Raw genomic sequence first — 9,476 nt, forward strand, 5'->3', positions numbered from 1 at the left:
TACAGAAAAAGATTTGTGAAATAATTTCTATAGCAATACACCCATTCAAACCCTTTTACCTCTTCATTTTTATAGCTAGCTATACTGCATTCTGATATGGTTTTTATTTGTATAACCCCCCAAAATTACAAGTACTATGAAAACAATTTTTTCTTGTTCACTATTGTATCCTCAGAGACTAGAACAGTGCCAGGAACATATTATGAATTCAAATTGTTGAATGAATGAGTAGGTGATTGTATAACCAGATTTTAAGTTTAAGAAGTTCTTGGCTAATCTCTGAGTTATACATGCAAATAGTTATATGACAAAATCAGACCAGCTGTGGCTACTTACAAAAGGATATGAGTTGGAGACTGTGAAAAGGAAAAATTATGAAAGAAAATATGCAAAAATGGAAGTACCATAGGGAGGGAAGACTGTGGATGGCTGATGGAGTGATGGTTCTTGCATAGAGAATGAAACTATATTAGGGTAGTCGTATCAGTCAGTTTGGAGTCCTGGTGTGGTGCTATGGGCTAATGCTCCAGACTGCAAAGTTGTTTGAACTGCAAGGTCAGTGGTTCAAGCTCACCAGCTGCTCCTTGGAAACCCTATACAGGGTAGCTATGGGTCAGAACCAACTGAATGGCACTTAACAACAACAACAATCAGTGATTTAATGCCATAATAACACTTCATAGTAACCTACTAAAAAATGCAGGTATACAACAATGAGCAATTACAAATTGCTCACATGCCTGAAAGTTGATTAAGGTTCAGTTGAACTAGATTGGAATCATCAGTTTAACTCCAGGCCACAGATTTAGTTCTGGACTCCTTATCCAGAATGCTTCTCATTCTTCTGGGACCAGTTAGTCCCCTGGTATGCATACACATACATTAATAATGTATGTGTCAGGTCAACTCTGACTCATAGCGACCCATATAGGTTTTCCTAGGCTGTAAATCTTTACAGAGGCAGAAACCTCATCTTTCTTCCACAGAGCAACTCGTAGATTCGAATTGCTGACCTTGTGGTTAGCTGCCCAGTTCATAATCCACTATGCTACCCGGGCTCCTATTGGATTCATATAATACTCTTAAAAATTAGTCTTAGAACCAATATATTATCTTTCTGTGAACATTCAAAAATAAATCACATGGCCACATCCAATATTATTAAGACATGAATCTATACTCCAATCATAGTGATTAAGGGACAACAGGAGAAAAAAAGTACTATTTATTGCAAAATATTCTGATATTTCATAAGGTAGTAGAGTAGTATAATAGGTGCTGAAGCTAACCTAAAAATATCAGTGGCTTAACAAATGTTTATACTTCACTCATGTTATAGTTCACTATGTATCAGTGGTTCACTATGTAAAGTGCTTGAGGCACTTTTCAGCTTTTAGTAAAAAACAAACAAACATGACCCCAATTCATTTTCCAATAAAAGTCACCAAAGTTTAATTTGGTCAGGACCTTTCCACCTGGGGAATAGGAGCAGGGCCCCCTCAGACCACCTAACATTTCATCCTCCCCAGCTGAACACCTAACATCTGTATGAGTTGCTCACTGGGCCTCCTTGAAGCAGGTCACCATTGTCTTGTGCAGTGTTTCTTTGTAAGACTCAGTTGAGGTGACCCCATGGGAGCTACTCCGGGCACCTAGGCTGGAGCCCCGCACCGGTGTCTGGACCTCTATGGGTGTTATAATGCCCTGCTTCTTGCAACCAAGGACACTGCCCTCTTTCCAGCCCATAGCCTGGAGAATGCGGCTGCCAATGTTGTCATTGCCCAGCCTGTCCCTTGTAGGCTGCTTGAAGTCCACAGAGGCTGCAGACATGCTACCATACTTCTTCCTCTTAGGTTCTGGTGGCTCAGGGATGCCATACTTCTCCATGCCATGCTTTGCTCCATGTCATGCTTCTCTAGTGCTTCCAGGTCGTTTTATGACAGGTGGGCTCGTCGGTGAATCTCAAGGTTTTGCTTGTGGAGCCCCGAGATCTACTGGTGCCGGATGAGGGCTTCCTTACTGAGAAACTGACGTCGACAGAGTAAGCAGGCTAGTTTTGCCAGTCGGTGAGCTTTTCCTCCTGCTCAGTGGCCTCTCGCTCCTGTTCCTCGTCGCTATAGGCTGCCACTAATCCACGTGGTGGGCTTGGGCAGTCATCACTAGCCAATCTGGGGAGGTCCATGCTGTTGTGCTGCTTCTCGGCTAGTGCTCCCTTCTTCTCAAGAATGTCATAGCCTGCATCTGCAGTGGCGGACTCTCGCCTTTCATCATCTCTCAGGAAGCTGATGGGGTGGAAGCTGTTTTTAAAGTTTTCCTTTTACTTGTTGAGGCTGCGGGCCCAGCGTTCCATGTCCTTGGCAATCTGTTGGGCTGTCTTGGTCTTGTGCTTCTCTTTCTGTTCTTTGCCCTCCTTTGAGGGTACCCCTGTCTCTTTATGTCCATCAGCTAACTGCTCCAAGGCAGGTACGTAGGTCTGCCTTTCCCCATCCCAGTATAGGCACTGCTAGCTTTGAGCATTGGGAGTCTGGGTCATAGTAGAGGCCAGTCTGTGGATCATAATAGTATCCAGATGTCTCATCATAATGGTAGGTGGAGACATCAGGGACAGGGTACTGGCTGTAGGTTAGCTATAGTTAGTGCTACAGCTGCCTCTGAGCCAGTCTCAGGCGCCACCGGCCACATGGAGCGTCCACAGCCCAGCAACATGCCCCAGGGTTTGTTAGAGGCCCTGAGGGTGCACCAAGGAGGTGCACACCCAAGCAGAGAATGTAGAGTTCATGAAGAACTTTCAGAAGGGACAGGTGACCCGAAATGGCTTTAAGCTGGTCATGGCATCCCTGTACCACATCTATGTGGCCCTGGAGGAGAAAATCGAGCAGAACAAGGAGAACCCTGTCTACACACCCCTCTACTTCCTGGAGGAGCTGCACTGCAGGGCAATCCTGGGGCAGGACATAGTCTTCTGGCATGGGTCCCACTGATGGGCGATCATCTCCTACACAGCAGCCACTTGGAGCTACGTGTGGTGGCTCCACACCGTGGGGCGCACAGAGCCTGAGCTCCTGGTGGCCCACCCGCAACCTTGGTGACCTGTCTGAGGGCCAGGTCCTCAAGAAGATTACCCAGAAGGCCCTGTATCTGCTCAACTCTGATGAGGGTCTGGACTTCTTCACCTTCCCCAACATCACCAGTGCCACCAGGTTCAATCAGCTCTACCATGCCCTCATGAACTTGCTGGAGATGACCCCAAGGTCAAGCAGAGGGTCATCAAAGAGGCCAAGACTGCCTTCCTGCTCAATATTCAGCTGTTTGAGGAGTTGCAATGGCTGCTGACCCAGGACACTGAGGGCTGGGAGCAGAGTCCCTCTTCTGCCACACCAGGGCTCCCCAGGTGAGAAGACAGCAAGGTGCAAGGGTCCACTTCCACACAGATGCCCAGAGAGGAGCCCAAGCAAAACATTCTTTCCCAGCGTCCACTTGTCTGATGGCTCCTGACACTCAGCTTTCAGGTCACCACCGTGGCTATAGGGCTGTACACCATGTGAATATAGATACACTGTCTCCTGAGCCCTTGAACTCTGTCCTGATGAGGACCACTGATTGCCTGGCTAGCTTCTCTACCCTGGGTATAGGGGCCACTCTGGGGCCCCTGGCCTCCCCCTGTGGCCCTCTCTATCTACAAATGAGGAAGGAGTTCTGAGGTATCTTCTTCACCCACAAGCACATCCAACTAGTTGACTGGAAGCTCCAGAGTGGGTGGGCCCACATCCCTGTTCTTGCAGCAGACTGGGACATGCCACGTCCTGACCCTCCAAATGTTGACATGGCCGTGACCACTTTCCCTTTAGGCCATGCTGATTTTCATATAAACATGTGAAGATGTTGTGTCTTGTCTTTCTGTCTTGTTTTGGTTGGAGCCACTTTTTGTTCCCAGCTCTCCACCTAAACTGGGGTATTTCTTTGTGTTTTCATAGCACAGGTCGTGGGTACTTGATGGGGTGAGTGGGAAGGGAGGGAGGCGTTTAACTTGTATGATTCACATACAAGTTGGTCTCTAATTTGTATGTGAATCAATAAACCACACTGTCTCCTAAAAAAAAAGTCACAAACTTTATTTTAGTGTGGCACGGACTTGCCACATTTCAACAATTCCACTTTGGGGAGGGGAAGAATGTGGGGAGGATCTGGGAGTGGGACAAGGACCGTGGTTGGGCTGGTACCTGGGCAGCCACACAGGACAGATGCTCACAGGAAGCAGTGCCTATGACCCCCATCAACCTGTGAACTCGCCCCAGGTGGCTCCTGCCCTGGTGGTGCCATGTGCGTTGGTCTCACTGTTAAACTAATTGCTGCCTCCTACCTGTCTGTGTGGGAAACAACAGCATTTGGCTCTGGATTAGGCTGCTAAAGCTTCGCTTGTCTATTGTTGTTAGAAAACCACATGCAAATGCTACCCAAAGCCAGTGGGGCAGGTGGCCCAGGAGACTAACCTGCTGGCCCAGGATGGGCTGTGTTTGGGCAAGTGCATGGGCATCACCCACTCTACCTGGAGTGATCATTGAGGCACCTGAGCTGGTCCTAGGGTGGGTTTGCACACCTGGCCTGGTGCGTTATGGAAGGCAGTGGACCCTGACCTGAGGACCCTGGCCTGAGGGAGGACGAAGCTGAGGTACAAGGCTGTTGCCTGCCTGCAGGCTGGGCAGTCCCCCAGGTGGGGCTGCTGTGTGACCCTGGCTTTTCCCATTACAAAGAGACTTGAGGGGAAGAAGGGAGAGAGCAGATAGATTTCTCTTGTCTCCCCTTGGGGCTTTTTCTAGAAACAGGAGACATAGTGGAGGTGAAGAGGCGGTGTGTGTAACGAATGTGTCCCTGCATGCTCATACACGTGTGCCTGGGGCTGCAGCATCCATACCACAGCTCCGTTTGACCTCCGCTCAGAGCTGGAACCCAAGCGTGTGCATCTGTGTGGCCTTAGCATGCAAAGGTGTGAATGTCCAGAGCATCTGGTCAACTTGGGAGACCCCATACTCTTGACCAGTCAATAAATGCTCTGGAGTCCCTGTGGCTACTCTCACCTAGCTCCAAGCCAGGGCTGGCTAAGGTCAGGAATGGGGAGGGGAGAGGTCCGATCACAGTAATTCAATGACCCAGAGTCCTTCCATTTAATGAGAATGCCATTCCTTTCATTTCATTCTTTGGAAATACACCATCCAATAGAGGAGTCCCTATGCCATTAAGCATTTGAAATGTGGATTGAAATTTGCATTTGAAGTCTGGATTTAAAGTCCTGGTATGTGTTCTTGGTTAATGAGCTGGACTGCAAAGTCAGTTTAAACTGCAAAGTTGGCAGTTCAAACTCACCAGTCGCTGCTCAGAAACCCGATCCATTATCACTATGGGTTAGAATTGACTTGATGGCATTTAGCAACAACAATAACAATATGTATAAAGGAGAACTGATGGTGCAGTGGGTTAGAAATTGGTCTGTTAACCTCAAGTTCATGGTTCAAACCCACCAGTCACTTTGTGAGAGAAAGATAAGGCTGTCTCCTCTCATAAAAATTTACCATCTCAGAAATCTTAAGGAGAAGTTCTATTCAGTTCTATAAGATCTTTATAAGATAGAATCAACACAATGACAGAGGGCATAAGTCTAAAATAGAAGCACCAGATTTGGAAAGATGATATGAAAAAATAATGTAAATATTCTTATTAATTTTATATTGAAATAATACTATATTGAGTATTTTGGGTTTATAATATATGATTAAAATAATTTCACCTCTGTCTTTTTACTGTTTTTTAATGTGATTACTGGAAAATACAAAATTTCATATGTGCTCACATGGCATTTCTATTAGACAGTGCTACTCCACAACCAGTATATGTTAAGGAGCAGTCTGGAAGTGACCTTCATCAACTTTGCTTGCATTCCACTAGCCAAAAGCATCACCAACATAAGAAGGACTGAGAATATAGTCGAGAGGGGTTGTTGTTGTTAGATGCCATCAAGTTGGTACCGATTCATACACACCCTATGCACAACAGAACAAAACACTGCCTGGTCCTGGGCCAACCTCACAATTGTTGCCACACTTGAGTCCACTGATGCTGCCACTTTGCCAACCCATCTCTCTGGGGCTCTTCCTCTTCACCTCTGACCTTCCACATTACCAAACACAACATCCTTCTCCAGCGACAAGTCCCTCCTGACAATATGTCCAGCATATGATACACAAAGTTTGGCCATCCTGGTCTCCAAGGAGCACTCTGGCTGCACTTCTTCCAACAAAGATCTGTTTGTTCTTTTGGCAGTCCATGACACTTTCAATATTCTACTCCAATGCATCAATTCTTCTACAGTCTTCCTCATTCACTATATGGCTTTTTGCATGCATGTGAGGTTATTGAAAATACTATGGCTTGGGTCAGGCGCATCTTAGTCCTCAAGCTGACTTCTTTGCTCTTTAACGCTTTAAAAAGGTCTTGTGCAGCACATTAACCTATGGCAGTACATTGTTTCATTTCTTGACTGCTGCTTCCATGAGTGTTGATAGTTGATCCAAGAAGAATGAAGTCCTTGACAACTTCAATCACTTCTCCATTGATAAGAATGTTGTTTATTGGTCCAGTGGTGAGAATTTTTGTTTTCTTCACATTGAGAGTTATTCCATACCGAAGGCTGTGCTCTTTGATCTTCATCAGTAAATGTTTTAAGTCCTCTTCACTTTCAGCAAGCAAAGTTGTATCATACGCATATCACAGATTGTCTTCCTTGAATCCTGATGCTACATTTTTCTTCATATAACCCAGCTTCTCAGATTATTTGAATGATGCAGAAAGCATCAAAAGAAGATGGAAAGAATACACAGAGTCACTGTGCCTAAAGGAAATAGTTGATGTTGAACCATTTCAAGAGGTAGCATATGATCAAGAGCCAATAATACTGAAGGAAGAAGTCCAAAGTGCATTGAAGGAATTGGCAAAGAACAAGATACTAGGAATTGATGACATAAAAATTGAAATCTTTCAAGAGAGTGACGCGGCACTGGAGGCACTCACTCATCTATACCAAGAAATTTGGAAGACAACTATCTTGCCAACTGATTGGAAGAGATCTGTATTTGTGCCCATTCCAGAGAGAGGTGACCCAATGGAATGTGAAATCATTGGACAATATCTCTGATATCCCATGCAAGTAAAGTTTTGCTAAAAGTAATACAGAAACGGCTGCAACCATACATTGACCGAGAACTTCCAGAGTCCCAAACTGGATTACGAAGAGGCCGTGGAATGAGGGATATCATTGCTGATGTCCGATGGATCATGGCTGAAAGCAGAGAATATCAGAAAGATATTTACCTGTACTTTATTGACTATGCAAAGGCTTTTGATTGTGTGGATAATGATAAGTTATGGACAACATTGTGAAGTATGAGTATTACAGAACACTTAATTGTGTTCATGAGGAATCTGTACCTAGACCAAGAGGCAGTTGTTCAAACAAAACATGGAAACACTGAATGGTTTAAAATTAAGAAAGGTGTAGAACACAGATATTGGTGAACACTTTTATTCCTCATTAAGTCCTTTCAGCAACTAAAAGTGAGTTTATTCCTTTAAATCAAGAAAAGAAAAGAAAAACTTTGGATAGGAGCCAAAATGTTTCATGACACAGAAGAAAGAAATAAAATGGAAATCCTAATGGAAGATCCCTTGGAAATGAGGAGAAAACCAATTGTCAGAGAAAAAAAAAAGAATCAATCAATCAAGCTAGGATAATGGACCAGAGGTACAGAATAACTCAAACATTAATGGCTCAAGTCTCTAGTTTTACAATTACTTCTCTTCCTTCCCTTATATTGTCCTTCTAACTTCTATTGGTTAATTTAATAGACAGCTAATAAAAATAGAAATTTTTTTAAACTTTTGCTACTTAAATACAACATTCACAATCAAGGTTTTTTTTTAATACATAAAAACCCATTCGTTTTTGCTGTCCAGTCAGTCTGATGCATAGAAATCTGATGGAGTGGTGTAGAATTGCCTTATAAGGTTTCCAAGGATGTCAATCTTTGTAGAAGCAGGATGCCATGGAGCAGCTTGTAGTTGATATCAACCTTTGGGTTGGCAGCTGAGCACTTAGCCACTGCACCACCAGTGAACAATGGTGAGCATCCTTTCAAATGTTGAATGAAAACCTGAAAATAACCAGACACTATCATTAAGTTCCAAGGAGCTCTGGTAGCATAGTGTTTATGAATTGGGCTGTTAACCACAAGGTAGGCAGTTCAAAACTACCAGCGGTTCTGTGGGAGAAAGATGAGGCGGTCTGCTCCCGTAAAGATTTACAGCCTTGGGAACCCTGTGCAGGGTCACTATGAGTCGGAACAAATTCCATGGTCCTTAACAACAACAACATCATTAAGTTTCAGCTCTTACAGTTTCCACTGTAAGAAGGGAAGCTGGTGAGAGGACTGGGCAGTGACCTATGTCAACTGTCCACAGCATCAGCATTTTAGGACCAGATGGTAGACAAGTAAACATAATAACCTTTAGTATGTGATTTGATGAACTCAGGAGAAAAAGACTTGATATCCGTGTTTGCACAGCCATTCAGAAACAGCTTTAATACACTCAAATATCTCTTCTCAGTTAGAAAAGTTTTCTTCTTAATACAGATTCTATGAAGTTTTCTAATAACCTTCAAAGAAACATCATTTTGCAGTACTTGTTTCAGCAGAGCATTTATTACAAAGAAACTGTGTCTAGTGAGTCTGCAAGTTTGCCTCCCCCTACTCTGTGCGGCCTTGCTCAGTTTTAAAACTTATTCCCAAATCATTTTTTAATGACTGGAGATAGCCATTAGCAAACTAATGCTTATTCCTCAATTAATCTCTTCTTACCCTCTTTGTTTTTTTTTTATTTTTGAGAAAAACCTGTAAATTCTCTTCATGTTTGTAGCTATCTTAATATAAGTGAAATTAATTGTACAGCAATTTAAACTTTTTTTTTAATCCATTTGATGGTTTGATTCAATCAGGAGAAATGTTTCTTCACATAGACTATTACTTCAAAGTAACTCTATTCGCTGTGTTTTTTTCTATAGACTATATGATCTGTTTTGGAAGAAGTGCAGCCAGAGTGCTCCTTGGAGGCCAAGATGGCTAAACTTCGTCTCTCATACTTTGGATACATTGTCCGGAGGGAACAGTCACTGGAGAAGGGTGTCATGCTGGGTAAGGTGGAGGGTCAGAGAAAAAGAGGAAGACCCCCAACGAGATGGATTGGCCAGGTGGCAGCATTGATGAACTCAAGTGTGGCAGCGGTAGTGAGGTTGGCCCAGGATCGGACATTGTTTATTTCTGCTGTGCATGGGGTCACTATGAGTCGGTTCCAACTCAATGGCACATGACAACAACATATGAAACATGTTTTGGATGTCTCCCTTGTCACTATCTACTCTTTCTTTCTTA

General features: G+C 43.9%; 2 pseudogenes; one reads left to right on the top strand and one right to left on the bottom strand.

Moving 5' to 3' along the window:
- Nucleotides 1-1,557: 1,557 nt before the first annotated feature.
- On the bottom strand, nucleotides 1,558-2,682 carry LOC102829952 (annotated as a pseudogene).
- LOC102830338 lies at nucleotides 2,681-3,545 on the top strand (annotated as a pseudogene).
- Nucleotides 3,546-9,476: the final 5,931 nt, after the last annotated feature.

This window comes from Chrysochloris asiatica, unplaced genomic scaffold (genome assembly GCF_000296735.1).
Source record: "Chrysochloris asiatica unplaced genomic scaffold, ChrAsi1.0 scaffold00048, whole genome shotgun sequence".
Taxonomy (NCBI): Eukaryota; Metazoa; Chordata; class Mammalia; order Afrosoricida; family Chrysochloridae; genus Chrysochloris; species Chrysochloris asiatica.